Genomic DNA, 14722 nt, shown 5'->3' on the forward strand with positions numbered 1-14722 from the left:
CATACTTTTTATACCTTAGTTGAGGAACTGACTTTTTCATTATGGAAAAACATTGAATTATCTTAGTCATAGAAAGAGACTTTCGACCAAGAAGAAACCTTCGTCTTCCATTTACAATCTTTTATTAAAAAAAACTAGCGAGGGGTACCCGGCGTTGCCCGAGTGTTTGGAGGTGTGTGTGGAAACTCCGGAGTTGGGGGGGGGGGTTAAAAAAAAAAGTAAGTATGAGGATTGAACCCGAACCCTTGAGGCAAAGTTGTAAATTAAAGTGTGAAAAAAAAAGAGGTGCGACGTTAACCATTGACCCACCGCGAGATGCTAACAGAAACACGTTTGAATTTATCTAATTACTTGGATTTGGCAGGTGCACGTTTTAATGAGTTAATGAGGTCAAGTTTGACTGCGGATAGTATTTCATTTACTGCGGGAACACTTTTTTTATTTTTATTTTCCCAAGATGTTATAGGAAAAAGACTAACCCACATGCGGCGAGCGACAAATGCTGAATATTTATCTTCCCGAAATCGAGCAAATTAAATAGATAGGCGAGCTTCGTTGTTAACTGTGAGATATTAAGATTTATATGTGATATAAAAAAAAATAAGTTGTTAGGCGACCGACCGCTTCTCTGAAAAAAGCCTTTTGTAGACATACAGAAAAAGCGAACACACATACAAACATACGTACATTTTCGCTTTTATATATATAGAAGATAAATTTTAAATAATTTATCCATTCGTCTCCCCCCTAATTTATTATTATTACCAGGAAGTTTGCGACATTAACACCAGGGGACCCTCGGGGCCTGCAACACATATAATATAATAACAAAATAATCTGAAAAGCGCAAAGTTCAAGCCAAAATAAAAGAAAATAGACACCAAAATTGTTTTCTTTCTCTTCAGGTTAATAGACGCTCCCTCGAACATGCTGACATGCTGCGATTGCTGCGTACGACATCGGAGCCGATGTGTAGTTTGGTATGGGGGCCTCCCGGCCTCACTCATGTACGTCAGGGTTATTTACGACTTTTTGAGAGATTATCTAAAGTAATCAAAATATTATTTTTAAATTGGTAAACAATTTTTAGAACATATCTATGAAAAATATATTTAAAAAAGGCGTTTGGCACCACTAAAGCTGTGTGTCAAACGTCAGTGTTTTGCACAATAACAGCAACGTCATCATTTCGTGTGTTTACTATTCTCTGAGTCAATTTCTATGGATGAGCATTGGCGCTATAAGTGTTAATGGAAGTAACGGTTTTTTTTGGGTTTTTTCGCTATTGGATTTTCATATTTACATTATAAAACAAATAGATCTTTTTAACGAACTACACAGACGAGAGTTAATAAAATAAAATAAATTTTAACGTCTTCTATCGACACTTATGAAAGTTATGCATTGTGAGATATTCTCTCACCTCGGTTTTGCCCTTGGCGGAATAAAAGAAAGCAAACAGAAATCACAACAGGCTCACCTTTAAGCTTCAACATAAATTTTATGAAAGTAAAACGATCCAAATTGCAAAACGATGGGCCATCTTTAGCGTGGTGTCATCAGCATATATACTCATCTTACAGACAAATTTGTCGGGGAGGTCATTTATGAATATCAGGAACAGTAGAGGTCCAAGGATAGACCTCTGAGGCACTCCCGCATTTATATCATATTGTTTAGATGTACGGCCATCGAGGACAACCTGGATTTTTTTTTATTTATTTATTTTCTTTTTGTAATTGTACAGTTTAATCAAGATATTTAAAAAAATGTAAACATCGAAAAAAGGTTGGAACAAAGTTCTCCGAAAAAAATTTTTTACATAATTTCATCAAGTAGTTTTTTTCTTCTTCTTTTTTTTTTAAATTTATTTTCGATTTTTTTTTTTTTTTTTTCGATCTTTTTTTTTTCGATCTTTTTTCTTTTCGATTTTTTTTTTTTTACTTTGGGAAAAGTTCGGCTATCTGCCGTAACAGAGCTGGTAACACCCGTAAGAGTAGTAGTTCATTCTTTATCTTCACGTTTGCAGGATTCAAAATCGAAGAATAGTTACAATATGTCGATGAGTTTTAAGTGATGCCTTCTAAGGATGCATGCTGCGAGTCCGGTAGTCATCACGAAGTTTACTGTGAATAATCGTCCGAATGGCAGACAAAGGACAGGTCAAAATGTAGACCTTAAATTATACGAGTAATAAAGAAAGTCGATCAATCATAGAACACAAGTGTGCGAAGAATACAATATTTCACTCAACCTAAGGGCATTGGTGTTTGCAAATGATAATAACACATTTTGCCCCACGTTAGGACATTAATACGTCTCAATGAGACAAACGGGTTTTGTAGTAGTTCACGGTTTATCTTCGCGTTTTCCGGATTCAAGACTCCACATGTTCAAAGAATAGTTACAACATGTCGATGTGTTTTAAGTGATGCCTTCTAAGGATGTATGCTGCGAGTCCGGTAGTCATCACGAAGTTTACTGTGAATAATCGTCCAAATGGCAGACAAAGGACAGGTCAAAATGTCGACCTTACGAGTAATAAAGAAAGTCAAGCAACCATAGAACACAACAGTGTACGAATATCTATTCTATTCAATGGTTAAATGCAAATGTATCTAGAATATTCCCCCCTCCCAAGAAAGAAGAAAAAAAAAACTGTAACTAACTGACGGTATTACGTCGAATCCACGATATAAATACATTCGTAAATATGGGAGGGGAATTTATCTTCAGATATCTCTAATTTCGAATTACAACTACGGACTTATAAAGTAAATATTAATAAGTCCTTTGAACATTTTTTTTTTATATTTATTATTATTTATTTTTTTTTTTTAATGGAGAGTAGACAACGCATTGTGGATGCGTTTTCGGCAGCTCTAGTTACTCTCGCTTCTCCTTATTTGTCCCTCAGTCCTCGTGTTTCCAATGAGTGATTTTTCTGACAAAGGGAGAAGAAAAAGCTGTTTACTAGGTTGGCAGTACTTTGTGGGAACAGTTGCCAGAGCTGTTGGGAATTCTGTTCTTTTGTCTATCCTTGTGGCCATGTCACTAAAAAGGGTGCTGGAGGTAAACGTTTCGTCTGGGCTGACGTTATCCATCTGATAGTCAGGGATCCGAACCTTGGTTGAACCCCTAAGGAAGCTGTCCTATCAGCAGGTGCGAAGTACCGGGGCTGGTGTATTGCCATTTGGTGAATGGATTCTGGACCATACAGTAGCTTCTGGTGGGGCCTCTTGATGCCATATTAGTGCGTAATTGTTACGGCTTTACCTTATCATGTGCTACAAAAAAAAAATTTCATTCCTTTTCCTCTTACCTTCTCTCTCTGCTCTGCTCTAAGCAAGTCTGTCAACCTATTCCACAAATCCAAATCTCAATCATGTAAGGTTTTCAGAAAAAATACTCGATCAAACCCAGATCTCCAACGCAGACCCCCACTACCATGTTTCCTTCTCCAACATCAGAGGTCTACGTTCCAACCTTCCAGAAGTTCAAACTCTATTACAAGAGAATAGGCCAGACCTATTATTCCTAAGCAAAACTGGCATTAGACCAACTTCTTCCCTAGATTAGATCGTAATAAAGGGTACTCTAACTTAACCTCTAAATCTGACCCTCAAAATCGTCATGGGCATAGAGTATGTGCCTACATTAAAGACGACTTTCCATGCAGTAGGGACATCTCTAGAGAAGATCCCAATTTACCTTACATGTGCGTCCGGGTTGCACTTGCTCACACTACTGCGTTTATATTTGCACTCTATCGTCCCCACAACAGTGGAATTACTATGTTCAATTTAACTGAGAAAATTGACCATGTTCTATCTGAGTACCCCTCAGCTAACATCCACGTCTGTGGGGACTTCAGTGTTCACAATGCGGAATGATTAACCCACTCTAACAAGACCGATGACAGGGGAAGTTCTGCCATGATTTCTCCATTGCTTATGACCTCACTCAGATTGTCCAAGAACCCACCCGCGTTCCCGACACTTACGGTCAGTATGCAAGTCTCCTAGACCTCTTTCTCACAACTTGCCCTGAGCTGTGCTCATCTTCCGTTCAGTCCCCACTGGGATCTTCCGACACCTCTGTTGTATCAGTCAAGATAAAAACAAAATGTAATAGGTCTTCAGACATACCTCTCCATCGTACAGTGTATCGATATTCTATGGCTGACTGGGAAAGCTTCTGTACATTTATATCAGATCTACCTCTGCGTGCCATGTTTAAAAAGGATGCGTCCTCTATAGTATCAGACCTGACGGAATTGTTAACTGTAGGCATAGACAGTTTCATACCCTCGAAGAAGTTCCAGCAAAAACCTAACAGCCAGCCGTGATTCTCTCCAGAATGTGCCGCTGCCATTGCGCATAGAAATCACTTTTTCCATTGCTTCCAACTTAATAGATGTACTGAGACTAAAGCCGCCTTCAGGACTGCCAGCAACCACTGTAAAAAAGTAATAAAGAACGCAAGAAAGTTATATGCTCAGTCTGTCAAGTTCAAGGTAGCTGAGCAGCTTGGTTCCCATCAGTTCTGGCAAATAGCAAACAGAATCCTCAACAAAAGTGTGAGCTCTATCCCAACTATCATCAATGGACATGAGTTAATCTCGTCAGCATCAGACAAAGCCAATCTCTTTGCCGAGAACTTTGCAGCTAATTCTACCCTTTACGACCAAGGCTACCAACCCCCAGTATTTTCTTGTATATCAGAAAACATGCTATGTGACATACAAATATATGTACGCGATGTTGCCAAGCTAATCAAAAACCTTGATTCCAGTAAATCAACTGGTCCTGACGGTATTCCAGTTATAGTGCTTAAAAGTCTTCAACCGGAACTAGCGCCCATACTTACAAAGTTATTTAAGTGTTGTCTTAAGAAGAAATGCTTCCCAACAGCTTGGAAAGTCTCATCAGTATGCCCTGTATTTAAGAACTCAGGAGATCGCTCATCTCCCTTTCAGTACAAACCAATGTCTCCTATACATCATGAGTAAGCTGCTGGAATCTGTGCTGAACAAGGAAGTAGTCAACCATCTCAGCAAAAATAACCTTCTTAGTGACATGCAATATGGTTTCCGTTCTGCTAGATCCACAGCAGACGTGCTTACAGTTATATCTCATAGGATTGGTGAATCCCTCGATGGTGGCTTCCTCTCTAGGGCAATTGCTCTTGACATATCTAAGGCCTTTGATAGGGTATGGCATAAAGGCCTACTTCACAAGATCTCCAGTCATGGTATAGCTGGAAATGTCTTCTCAACTATTAAATCATTTCTCTCTGATAGGTTCTTAAGAGTAGTGGTTGATGAGCAGAAATCAGAGGCTTTCAGTATTAATGCTGGAGTCCCTCACAGGTCCATCCTGGGTCCAACTCTTTTTCTGATCTACATCAATGATATTCCAGTCCACATCCTTAGATCATTCGTAGACATCTATGCTGACGACGCTACCATCCATGGAAGCACTTCGAAGACCGTAAATGACCAAGTTCTCTCTGACTCTCTCTCCTCTGATCTTGAGCACATGGTACAATGGGAAAAGAAGTGGCTGGTTACTTTTAATTCATCTAAAACCAAGATTCTATCTTTACATCATCAACGCTCTGCTGCCCAGCTGCGATCAATCAAAATGAATGGCTCTCGTCTTGGGGAGGCTTCATGTTTTGACAAGCTTCTGGGCTTGATCTTTACTCGCGATCTGAAATGGAATACGCACATCAAATCTGTTGCCAAGGTCGCTGGAAAGATGGTGGGATCCTTCTACCGCTCCAGTAGATATCTCACTCCTGATGCAATTCTCTATCTATATAAGAGCCAGGTTAGGCCAACTATGGAGTACTGTTGCCACATCTGGGCAGGAGCTGCTAGAAGCAGCTTATCCTGTCTTGACAGAGTTCAAAATAGACTTCGTAGTGGGGGATGGCCTTTTCTCTTCCCTGTAACCTCTTTCCCACAGAAGAGACGTAGCGAGCCTGTCCCTGCTTTATCGTTATTTTCATGGCAGGTACTCATCTGAACTTCGATCTCTGGTCCCCCCTCGCCAGACTTTCACAAAAAACACTCGTCTTACCAGAACCACTATCAACAATTACCCACGCTCTTTATCCGTGCCTACACCTAAACGTAGATTCCATGAACAGGGCTTCTTTCTTAGAACTGCTCGCCTGTGGAACTCTATTCCGTTTTCCTGCTTTCCAGCTGACTACAATCTGATTGTATTCAAGTCCAACCTAAACAAGTTCTTATTGAACCACCCCCGTAAGTAATCCAAGTTACAAAATTCCCACTAATGTTTACTACGCTAAAATCACAGTGACTAATGTATACCTAGTAACCCTTATCCTCGAGTGGCCTTTGGGCCTTGATAAGCGGTGATCCCCATGTATATATAAAAAAAAACATAAGGGTATTAGTGTTTGCAAATGATAATAACATTTCGCCTTACTTTTAATCTTTTTAGGGTCTCATACGGATATGGTTCAAATTTTATTCATAAATCATAAATATATTTTCCGGTATGTAGAGAGCAACATAGAAATTTATGACCACAAATTGTTATATATACATATATATATATATATATATATATATATATATATATATATATATATATATATATATATATATATACTAGCATTTCAAGTTTTAAGAAGTGTACTTAGAGATTTGGGAACGTTATTGTACGGTAAATTTTACATAAAAATACACTTTCAGATTTTATAGATTCTCTAATCTTTTTTCTGTAGAATACACATAATATCACAGCCATTGAGATTATATATATATATATATATATATATATATATATATATATATATATATATATATACTAGCATTTCAGCCCGGCGTAGCCCGGGTGTTTGGAGGTGTATGCTGAGCAAAAAAAAAAAAAAAAAGAGTAAATTTTTTTTTAATTTGACCCCTATTATGACCCCTTAAAATTTATAGTTTCGGGCTCAAATCACTTTATTAAATTAGATCCAGGTTCAAAGAACCTATATCTAAAATTTCAAGTGTCTAGACCCAAAATTGTCGGAGGAGTTTGGTAGAGTTCTTAAAGGTCAAATCGTTGAAATTTGACCCCTTAACAGCCAAATTTCTGGCTGACACCCGTCACATCGATTTTCCCAAATCTCAGTACCCGGTATTTCAAATTTCGAGTCTATAGACTAAAAATTGACAGAGTTATTGCGTAGGGAAATGTACACAGACAGACAGACAGACAGACACGTTCACTTTTATAGATATATAGATATATATATATATAAAACAAAAATGCCATTTGTTGCTACAATAAATCTACTTGATGAAATTACGTGATTTTTTCTGTAGGAAAACTTTATCCCATGACGAGTACGTACAATATTTTTTTTTTTATATATTTCCATTTTTTAATGTCAATGGAAAACTGCACAAGTACCCAAACCCTACAGAAAAAATCACGTAATTTCATCAAGTAGTTATTTTTTTTATAGCGAAAAAAGAAAAAAATCAACGCTACAAGCGAAATTAAACAGAAAGTTCAAGTAGGGGGATTTCCCTTTTTTTTATAGCGAGGCCAAATTTCGCGAATTTGGCCTTTTTTTAAAGCAGTTTGGCCTTCAAATTTTCTGTTTGGCCATTTTCTTCACCGATGAAATAAAAAAAGCAAATAAAAACAACGCAATAAAACTTTTAAAAATACGGCACACTTTTGTTGTTCTTGTTTGTTTTTTTTGGTAATTTTCCTTATTTTTTTATTTTTTCAAGATAATACTATTAAATGGACACTATTATGCCAAATTAGCCCCCCCCCCCAAAAAAAAATAAAAATGCACAAAAAAACGAGTGAACGCGCGTATTTTTTTTTTTTTAGTTTAGTTTCATAATGGCGGCCGTGAGTTTTTTTACATCCATTCGACCTATTGTCTTTTTGAAAACCTGAAACATAAAAATAGTGGCAGTTAGTAACAACAATCAATCTGATAGGTTCAAACAAAATCATGGGCGGTCAAACCGACCAATGAGGAACCTGCTTATTTCTGAAGCATTTCTTACAGTATCTAAAGATAATATTGCTTACAGGCCTCAATATTGTTTTGGGAAAAAAATGCCAGAAAATAAACATCACCTATCATTTTATATAATTAAATCAAAACAGATTTTTGTTTTTAGGTCGATTTTGTATTTAAAATTTTTATTATCTTAAGAGTCATATATTCTATTATACGAATATACTTTTTTTTAATATTGGAAACCTGTTATAAAAAATCTTTGTTTAAACTTCATATCATGTAATATTTAAATTTAATATCATTTAAATATATTTAAAAATAATCATTTTTTAGAATTTTTTTTTTGTTGTACTTCAAATAATTATATTACCGAGAAAAAAAATATCAAGAAAAAGTGTTTAATATTGCTTTTAAGGTAAAAGATGCACTGAGACAGAAGTGTATATATATATATATATATATATATATATATATATATATATATATATATATATATATATATATATATATATATATATATATATATATTAAGTAATGTGATTGATAATTTAAAATTTTAAAATCAAATTATAATTAAATTAAAAATCCGTTTCATAAGAAGGAACAACAACAAAATCAATTATCTGTACGATCGTTTCGGAAAACAATGCTTTTTATTGTGGTATACATCAAGTTATGTACAATAATTATATATAGTTTTGTGATAAGCAAGGTCTCCTCATCAGCAAATTTTGAAGGGTTTTTATTGAATTTAAAAGACACCATAAATAAACCTAGCATTAAAAGTAAGGCAGATGAATCTTTTAATTTTTCGTTTTTTGAAATCAGGAACTGTGGTTAAAATAGTCATTTAGATGTTTGCTATAGCTTTTTATCTTATTATTATTATTATCTTACAAAATTAATATATATATATATATATATATATATTAATTATTGTATTTGTAATTATGATTGAATATAATTTGGTTTTTGAATGCAATAGCTTGTTAGTTTTTAATTGCCTTCGTCCAAAAAAACGGAAGGTTTTTGTGCTACAAAAGATTGTTCTTTTCTGTAAACAAAATAAAAATGTGTTAGAAATAAACTTCCAATAATTTTATATAGACTTCTGGACATGTTTAAGTATTCAAGATCTTAAGAATTAATTAATTCTTCCAAATATTTGTTCAAACTATAAATGTTTTATGAATTTGTTTAAGCAGATATTTTCAGATATTATGCTACAGCTTCTGAAAGGGATATTGTAGCATCTACTCCTAACAAGTTGGTCCTGGAATATGTCAGCTGACCGGTTTCGAAGCTCACTCAACAGAGCTAAATTCGAGCTTAATAATTACGTTTTAAAAAGAAAAAGGTGGGAACAATGAATTGGAGATGAAAAAGCGGGGGGGGGGAACTAATTATTAAATAGAAACTACATTAAGCCCTAAGAGATTCTCTTTTTGTTTGCAAAAAAAAAAAAAGTCTCGGTCTTAATATATATAATTTCTAGAATTTAAAAAAAAAAACCCAAACATTCTGTTAAAAAATTGTTCTTCAAAATAACTGGATTCTTAAATAAGGATTGATATATATTATAAGAAAATACATTTCCACAGAAGTGTGTGTGTGTGTGTGTGTATATATATATATTGGAAATATTATTAACAAGACTAGTTATGCAATTTGCTCACTATTACTTGAGGAGAGGCTAAATAAACACAAACAAATGAACCTTGAAAGGAATGAAAAAACCTCTGCTACCTAATTTTCTTAAACAAAAAAAAAAAATTCTCCAGAACAACCGTTTCGGAAACTTTCAAACTTCAAATTGACATAAGTATTACCTTTTATTGCATTTGTAATTATGATTAAATACTCTATGGCTGACTGGGATAGCTTCTTTTTTTTTTTTACATAGTGATCACCACTTATCAAGGCCCGGAAGCCACTCAGGGATAAGGGTTATTGCAAGTACATTACGTTAGTGTGGAGATTTGATGAAGTGTTTACTTAAGGGGGCGGTTCATTAGAAATTTGTTAACATTGGACTTGAAGACATCCAAGTTGTAGTCCGATGCGAAGCAGGCAGACGGAACAGAGTTCCACAGGCGTGCAGTTCTAAGAAAGAAGCCTTGTTCATGGAATCCGCGTTTTGATTTAGGCACAGATATAGAGTGGGGGAAATTTTTCACAGTGGATTCAGCTAGACGGGTGTTTTTCGTGAAAGATTGGCGAGGGGGGGGACCAAAGATTGGAGTTCAGATGAGCACCTGCCATGGAAATAACGATAAAACAAGGATAGGCTCGCAACGTCTCTTCTGTGGGAGAGAGGTTGCAGGGTAGAGAAAAGGGCATCCCCCACTAAGCAACGAAGTCTATTTTGTACTCTGTCAAGGCAGGATAGGCTGTTTTTAGCAATTCCTGCCCAGATATGGCAACAGTACTCCATCCTTGGACGTACTTGGCTTTTATATAGAGAATTGCATCAGTAGTGAAATATCTTCTGGAGCGGTAGAAGGATCCCACCATCTTTCCAGCAACCATGGCAACAGACTTGATGTATGTGTTCCATTTCAGATCAGGAGTAAAGGTCAAACCCAGAAGCTTGTCAAAACATGGGGCCTCACCCAGACGAGAGCCATCCATCATATCCATACATTCATATCTGACCTACCTCTGAATTCCATGTTTAAAAAGGATGTGTCCTCTATAGTATCAGACCTGACCGAATGGTTAATTGTAGGCATGGACCGTTTCATACCATCCAAAAAATTCCAACAAAAAGCTAACAGCCAGCCATGGTTCTCCCCTGAATGTGCTGCTGCCATAGCGCACAGAAATCACTTTTTCCATAGCTACCAACGTTAACAAATTCCTAATGAACCGCCCTCTTAAGTAAACACTTCATTAAATCTCCACACTAAGGTACTGTACTTGCAATAACCCTTATCCCTGAGTGCCTTCCGGGCCTTGATAAGTGATGACCACCGTGTAAAAAAAAAAAGAAAAAAGAAGTTAAATTAAATAAATAACGGGATTTTATATATATATATATATATATATATATATATATATATATATATATATATATATATATATATATATATATATAAATATAAATAATTATTTTTTAATTATTTGATCTTTTCAGCTTTAAATAATGTTGAAATTTTTATCGACCTACATTTATTTTGTTTAGTTTTCATAACATGCAAAATGATGGGAGGGGGTAGAACACCTACAAAAATATTTCCTCTAATATATTTATTATGTAAGTTTATTTAATAATGAATAAATATCGAAAATTTCAGGAAGATATGAAGATTATTTGATTTTTGCTAGATTTTAAAAATATGGGTATGTCTACGGCTTCAAAAACGTCACTACATAGGAACGTTGTTTTAAAGCGTCAATAATGTCAATAATGTTTTAAAGTTTTTAAAGCGTCAATAATGTCAATAATGTAAACACGATTTTTGTCTTATATTTTTATGCTGTAAAAATTTTTTTTTTAACTATTAGCAGTTTATTTGAAGCTTTTTCTTTTAAATGGTAAAAAAGTTTAGGATGATAATATTAAATTAAATTACAGTTACATCGTGTTACATATGGGGGGGGGGTAAAACTGTGGCGCGCGTTAGAGGTACCTACAGGACTTTTATAGAATTTTTTTATATCACAATCTTAATGACTATAAGAGTGGTTCGATGGAGTTTCTCTATAATATTTCGGGAAAATCCCTTCCTCAGATGAGTTTGTTTCAGCTTGGCTGATCCTGTTGGGTTAACAATTGGGTTTGTTAAATTAATTACGAAGTAAATAAAGAAAAACGTACCTTTCTTTTTAAAATGATTTCATAGTGGAAGGTATATTGATGAGGACAAAGAAATTAAATTAATAAAGAAGATGTCCTTTTCTCTTCCCTGCAACCTCTTTCTCACAGAAGAAACTTTGCGAGCCTGTCTTTGTTTTATCATTATTTTCATGGAAAGTGCTCGTCTGATCTCCAATCTATGGTCCCCATCATGAAACATTCACAAAAAACACTCGTCTAACTGAAAACACTCTTTATATGTATCAAAACCTAAACGTAGATTCCATGAACAAAGCTTCTTTCTTAGAACTTCTTTGTTTTATCGTAATTTCCATGGAAGGTGCTCGTCTGAACTCCAATCTCTGGTACCCCCCCCCATCAATCTTTTACGAAAAACACCCGTCTAGATGAATCCACTGTCAAAAACATTCCCCACTCTTTATCTGTGCCTAAATCAAAACGTAGATTCCATGAACAAAGCTTCTTTCTTAGAACTGCACACCTGTGGAATTTTCTTCAATTTGCCTGCTTTCCAGCTGACTAAAATATGGTCGTCTTCAAGTCCAATGTAAACAAGTTCTAACGATTATTTACGATATTGTCCTTTTGACCACTGTACACTCTTTAACCCTTTTTTTTTTACATGGAGGACACCACTTATCAAGGCCCGGAGGCCACTCAGGGATAAGGGTTATTGCATGTACAGTAATCAGTGAGATAGTATTGTAGTAATCATTAGTATTGGGGTTTTGATAGAGTGTCTTACTTAAGAGGGCGGTTTGTCAGGAATTTGTTTATGTTGGACTTGAAGACATCCAAGTTGTAGTCAGGTGAGAAACAGGCGTGCACTTCTGAGAAAGAAGCTCTGCTCCTGGAATCTATATTTGGATTTAGGCACAGATAAAGAGTGGGGAAAATTATTGACAGTAGTTTCAACCGTGAAAGCTTGGCGAGGGGGGACGAGAAATTGGAGCTCAGACGAGCATTTGCCATGGAAATAACGATAAAACAAAGACAGACTCGCAACGTCTCTTCTGTGGGAGAGAGGCTGCAGGGAAGATAAAAGGGCATCTCCGACAAAGCTACAAAGTCTATTTTGTACTCTGTCAAGGCAGGATAGGCTGTTTTTAGCAGCTCCTGCCCAGATGTGGCAGCAGTACTCCATCCTTGGACATACTTGGCTTTTATATGGATAGAGAATTGCATCAGTAGTGAGATATCTCCTGGAGCGGTAGAAGGATCCCACGATTTTCCCAGCGTCCTTGGCAACAGTGACATATGGCCGAGTGGTCCTGGACGTTGTATCAAAGTTTACAGTTACCCAAAGGTGATGAGTTCAATCCTGAACGAAGGCAGTGAAAAGTAACATTCAAAACAGAGAATCAGCAACTATGTCCCAGAGCCTAGCTGGAGTCCGAACATGGTACCCCCGTAATAATAATAAAGGGTTGGGTTCGAGACTCCTAACAAACGGTTCCCCAGTTCGATACAAAAAAACACCTGATGAAGGCCGGAGGGCAAAACGGCCGAAATGTTGTGACTATAACAACCAAGGTGAGGAAGTCAGTCCGACAATCTCAATCAATGAAAACACCTCATCTCAAAAATACAGACAATTACTAGACCTGATGTACGTGTTCCATTTCAGATCAGGAGTAAAGGTTAAACCTAGAAGCTTGTCAAAACATGGAGCCTCCCCAAGACGAGAGCCATCCATTTCAATTGATGCCAGATGGGGATCAGAGCGTTGATGATGTAAAGATAGAAGCTTGGCCTTAATAAGTGGTGAGTCCCTTGTAGAAAAAAGAAAAAAAGAAAATTAACAAAATAACATCTTTTAATTTTTTACCAGGGTTGTAGTGTCGGATGGTAAAATCTGATTCCGACTCCTAGAATGCCGACTCCGATTCCCTAGATATCTTCGAATCCCAACTCCCGGTTCCAACTCTGACTCCGACTCCCGACTCCTTGACCCCAATTCTGCACATCTATATACCAGCCTCTCACACCTATTCAGCAAGCATTCTATAAATACTTTTCATGTATATTATTTTTTACGTTTAACATTCACATATGATGTTCTCTCTAAATCTCTCTCCTCTGATCTTGAGCGCGTGGTACAGTGGGGAAAGAGGTGGCTGGTTACCTTTAATGCATCTAAGACCAAGCTCCTATCTCTACATCATAAACGCTCTGATCCCCATCTGGCATCAATTGAAATGGATGGCTCTCGTCTAAGGGAGGCCCCAGGCTTTGATAAGCTCCTGGGTTTGACCTTTACACCTGATCTTAAATGGAACACATACATCAAGTCTGTGGCCAAGGTCGCTGGGAAAATCGTGTCTTTCTGCATTTGTATGTGTGTAAAAGATAAGGTTGTGGAGTCAGATTCGCAATCGGAGTCAGAGTCGGAGAGAGTCGGGGGTTTTAGTCAAAGTTGGGGTCGGAGTCAGATTTCTAAGAGTAGTCAGAGTCAGAGTTGGAGTCGGAATTTTTTATCCGACTCCGACTCCTTAAGTTCAATAAATTTATATTTTTACATGTTTTTCCTGTTTGGTTTTACCAGTTGCACAATTTTTTGCTTTTATTTTTGGAGATATATCATATTTTTGTACTGTACTGCAAAGCTTCTACTTCATCAAGATATTTCGGTCCATCGGATCATTCCAAATCCTGTCTGGACGGCTGTTATCGTTTTGGTTGTGATGTCACACAGGATCAATGAAAATTCTGCCCTTGAATGAGATCACTGTGGATTACATCGGATAACAACTGGATTAAAATCCGAAAGTTATCCAGTTCCTGAATCAAATGGAATTTAGAATTGGATTAGTCCAGGATCGATCCAGAATTACAATCTTATCCAAAAAAAAAAAAAAAACGGGCCTAAATCAATAAGAAGCAATATTATCT

The sequence above is a fragment of the Euprymna scolopes genome, chromosome 46 (assembly GCF_053919585.1).
Source record: "Euprymna scolopes isolate OS-2025 chromosome 46, ASM5391958v1, whole genome shotgun sequence".
NCBI classification, from domain to species: domain Eukaryota; kingdom Metazoa; phylum Mollusca; class Cephalopoda; order Sepiida; family Sepiolidae; genus Euprymna; species Euprymna scolopes.